The sequence below is a fragment of the Anopheles gambiae genome, assembly GCF_943734735.2.
Source record: "Anopheles gambiae chromosome X unlocalized genomic scaffold, idAnoGambNW_F1_1 X_unloc_69, whole genome shotgun sequence".
Classification (NCBI taxonomy): domain Eukaryota; kingdom Metazoa; phylum Arthropoda; class Insecta; order Diptera; family Culicidae; genus Anopheles; species Anopheles gambiae.
Window position 1 is genome coordinate 25,001 of NW_026902680.1, and position 5,000 is coordinate 30,000.

Here is a 5,000-nt window from a genome sequence, read left to right on the forward strand (position 1 = left end):
ACACAAATGTGGGTGATTATATGAGTGGATAGACAAAAACATGCGTGGCGAAGACAGTTTTCTGCACGATGTGCACATAGCTCATTTCGTCGTCCCGGGCGAATGGAAAAACACAAAAATATCGAGTATCTTTCTAGGTTTCTGTTATAAAAGGACAGGCCAAAAGGTGACCGGTTGAGATAAGCATTTTAAGCATACAAGCACTTTATTGCAACTTTTGATACAAAAACTAGGTACGTACACGTAGATTGTATCAACATGGACATCCATGATCGGGTACGCCCGGGCTGCGCCCTCCATGTTGTACTTTCCCTGATTGGTACACAATTTTGGTGCAAGTGTACCAACATGGACATCTATGAACGCGTACGCTCGAGATGCACCCTTCGTCTTGTACTTTCCCTGATCGGTACACAGTTTTGGTGCACGGCTATCCCGACCGGCAACTTGTACCTTTATCGACATCCATGAACACAAAGTGCGCGGAACAAAAATTGCTCGGTCAGACCTACAAAGTGCTATATCTCGAATACTAAACGTCGCAGATGGGTGTCGTAGAACAATTTTAAATTCGTCTAATGATTCTACATCCGATTCTGGATAGTGGTTTTTCGACCACTTTTCAACATTTTGTGACACCCCGAACCTAGGGGCAGCTCCCTAGCTTTTTTCAAAAATGTGCACCGAACGGGCCAGAGAGCTCGAGTAGTCGAAAATTTTTTTTTTGCTAAAACCCCTCAAAACGTGTCAGGAACGCACCCTAGATGATGAAAAGTGCAACCAGAATGTCAATCGACAACATGCCCGGGGGTACAAATTTGCTCTACGCGTCCCGAGGTAGGGTACTTTTTCATACAAACATCAAAGTGTACGGTGCACAAAGTGCGCGGAACAAAAATTGCTCGGTCAGACCTAGGACGGGCCATAACTCGAATACTAAACGTCGCAGATGGGTGTCGTAGAACAATTTTAAGTTCGTCTAATGATTCTACATCCGATTCTGGATAGTGGTTTTTCGACCACTTTTCAAAATTTTGTGACACCCCGAACCTAGGGGCAGCTCCCTAGCTTTTTTCAAAAATGTGCACCGAACGGGCCAGAGAGCTCGAGTAGTCGAAAATTTTTTTTTTTGCTAAAACCCCTCAAAACGTGTCAGGAACGCACCCTAGATGATGAAAAGTGCAACCAGAATGTCAATCGACAACATGCCCGGGGGTACAAATTTGCTATACGCGTCCCTAGGTAGGGTACTTTTTCATACAAACATCAACGTGTACGGTGCACAAAGTGCGCGGAACAAAAATTGCTCGGTCAGACCTAGGACGGGCCATAACTCGAATACTAAACGTCGCAGATGGGTGTCGTAGAACAATTTTAAGTTCGTCTAATGATTCTACATCCGATTCTGGATAGTGGTTTTTCGACCACTTTTCAACATTTTGTGACACCCCGAACCTAGGGGCAGCTCCCTAGCTTTTTTCAAAAATGTGCACCGAACGGGCCAGAGAGCTCGAGTAGTCGAAAATTTTTTTTTTTGCTAAAACCCCTCAAAACGTGTCAGGAACGCACCCTAGATGATGAAAAGTGCAACCAGAATGTCAATCGACAACATGCCCGGGGGTACAAATTTGCTCTACGCGTCCCTAGGTAGGGTACTTTTTCATACAAACATCAAAGTGTACGGTGCACAAAGTGCGCGGAACAAAAATTGCTCGGTCAGACCTAGGGCGGGCCATAACTCGAATACTAAACGTCGCAGATGGGTGTCGTAGAACAATTTTAAGTTCGTCTAATGATTCTACATCCGATTCTGGATAGTGGTTTTTCGACCACTTTTCAACATTTTGTGACACCCCGAACCTAGGGGCAGCTCCCTAGCTTTTTTCAAAAATGTGCACCGAACGGGCCAGAGAGCTCGAGTAGTCGAAAATTTTTTTTTTTGCTAAAACCCCTCAAAACGTGTCAGGAACGCACCCTAGATGATGAAAAGTGCAACCAGAATGTCAATCGACAACATGCCCGGGGGTACAAATTTGCTATACGCGTCCCTAGGTAGGGTACTTTTTCATACAAACATCAACGTGTACGGTGCACAAAGTGCGCGGAACAAAAATTGCTCGGTCAGACCTAGGACGGGCCATAACTCGAATACTAAACGTCGCAGATGGGTGTCGTAGAACAATTTTAAGTTCGTCTAATGATTCTACATCCGATTCTGGATAGTGGTTTTTCGACCACTTTTCAACATTTTGTGACACCCCGAACCTAGGGGCAGCTCCCTAGCTTTTTTCAAAAATGTGCACCGAACGGGCCAGAGAGCTCGAGTAGTCGAAAATTTTTTTTTTTGCTAAAACCCCTCAAAACGTGTCAGGAACGCACCCTAGATGATGAAAAGTGCAACCAGAATGTCAATCGACAACATGCCCGGGGGTACAAATTTGCTATACGCGTCCCTAGGTAGGGTACTTTTTCATACAAACATCAACGTGTACGGTGCACAAAGTGCGCGGAACAAAAATTGCTCGGTCAGACCTAGGACGGGCCATAACTCGAATACTAAACGTCGCAGATGGGTGTCGTAGAACAATTTTAAGTTCGTCTAATGATTCTACATCCGATTCTGGATAGTGGTTTTTCGACCACTTTTCAACATTTTGTGACACCCCGAACCTAGGGGCAGCTCCCTAGCTTTTTTCAAAAATGTGCACCGAACGGGCCAGAGAGCTCGAGTAGTCGAAAATTTTTTTTTTTGCTAAAACCCCTCAAAACGTGTCAGGAACGCACCCTAGATGATGAAAAGTGCAACCAGAATGTCAATCGACAACATGCCCGGGGGTACAAATTTGCTCTACGCGTCCCTAGGTAGGGTACTTTTTCATACAAACATCAAAGTGTACGGTGCACAAAGTGCGCGGAACAAAAATTGCTCGGTCAGACCTAGGACGGGCCATAACTCGAATACTAAACGTCGCAGATGGGTGTCGTAGAACAATTTTAAGTTCGTCTAATGATTCTACATCCGATTCTGGATAGTGGTTTTTCGACCACTTTTCAACATTTTGTGACACCCCGAACCTAGGGGCAGCTCCCTAGCTTTTTTCAAAAATGTGCACCGAACGGGCCAGAGAGCTCGAGTAGTCGAAAATTTTTTTTTTGCTAAAACCCCTCAAAACGTGTAGAAAACTGATTTTAGATGATAAAAAGTGCAACCAGAACGTCAAACGACAACTTTGTTGGGGGTACCCTTTTTACTCTACGGGCCACTAGCTTAGGCGCGCCAACAGCGCTTTCCTCTCGGGTTCCCATTTTTTGCCCTCCTGGGATTATGATCATTTACTCATTGCCTACTATAGGGAAGGTACCTTGCTTCGAGGTCAAAAATGAAGATTTCACCAAATCGTAGTTTTAACCTCTATTTAGTCGTAGGAGCATGGTTTGCAGTGTCCGTGGGTCATATAAGCCCCCGTTTGGGTCATACGTCCCCTCCCCGATGAAAATCGTCATATGACTATAGGCCGAACTTATGAAGCAAAAGTGGTGTCTGGTGGGTTCTGCCGATGATCTTAACCTATGATTTTGAGTTTCCACCCTTTCAAAACGTTTCCTGGAGCAGTACATCACGGGTCTACGGACCCAAAGACTTCGTTGCGATGGTTTCAAGCATAAAAGTTGTAACAGCTAAGGGTTTTTAATACGCGTATATTAAATCATTGCTTGAAACTAAGCTTCGTTGTCTTTAAACTCTGCAAGACCAATCGAACTTCTTAGGGAAACTCGAAGGATTCACGCTAAGCCGGTGGTGCAGGGCACATAGCGTGATGAAACCGGGTTTCCCTACCAAATGTGGCATATTTTTTCCCTGAGAGCGAAGCTCAGACCCACGTAGGGGAGAGCGAAGTGGAACTTAAATGTTCAATGCAGCAAATGTTCGCCATGCGGATAAACAAGTTGGAATAGTTCAATGTAGTGTAATGCAAACACGAATCGCAAATAACGATACGGGACCCAGAAGCAATTCTGCGGATCCCTCGGGGAGTGGTGAGTTGATATAAATTAGAAGTGAAAATCCAAGTTGTTCGGGCTCCGGCTCGGCAGCCGATACGAGGTTCCTGTTGAGCTTGTTTGTACATCGCGCAGAGGCGCCGTTCGGTTCTAGCAATGATTCCCGCCACCATGTTCCATGCGTGCAGAGATCCGTTAGAGCTCGTTCAATGTGTCCCGCCGTGATTACGAAAAAGTCCAACAGTTGACTTAGTTGGGTGTGCGTCAAGTAATCGCGCAGAGATGCCGATCGGTGCCTAGCAATGTTTCCCGTCACAAGGTGGTATTGGCACCTGTGCAGAGTGGCCGTTAGCAATGTCTCCCGTATCACGGTGGTGTACCATCACTAGTGCAGAGTGACCGCTAGCAATGTCTCCCGTCACAAGGTGGTAGCCCAGAAGTGCAGAGAAGCCGCTGTAGCAAAGTCTCCCGTATCACGTTGGAGTTCTTCCACTAGTGCAGAGAGATCGCTGAACCGTTCAATGTGTCCCGTCGTGGTGTGCTTGTACCGAGCACGTAGGATACACCTTGCTTTGTTGGTTTGGGATAGGAGTGGTCGCGCAACTGCCTCCACGCCGCAGAGTGCCAGTTCGGATTGAAGGTCAACTTTAGCCGTTCAATGCATCAGTCGGTGGGTGTTCAGATGGCATCACAACTTCCCCTAGGTGCTCAAGTTGGCTGGGTTGTAAAGCATGTACACATGCGCAGAGTATCGTGCGTACTAGCAAAGTCTCCCGTCACGGTGGTTACGCATGAGTTCCATGCAGTGCAGAGAGATCGTTAGTGCGTGCAATGTACCAGTCGATGTGTCGTACCGGCATACAACCCCGCTTAGAGGCCCGTCACTCGAAGAGGACAAGAAAGAGTGCGCAGAGTGCCGTACCGGCATAGCAATGTCTCCAGACATACGTTGGGACACCCGACGCAGTGCAGAGAGATCCGCTAGCCGTGTGCAATGC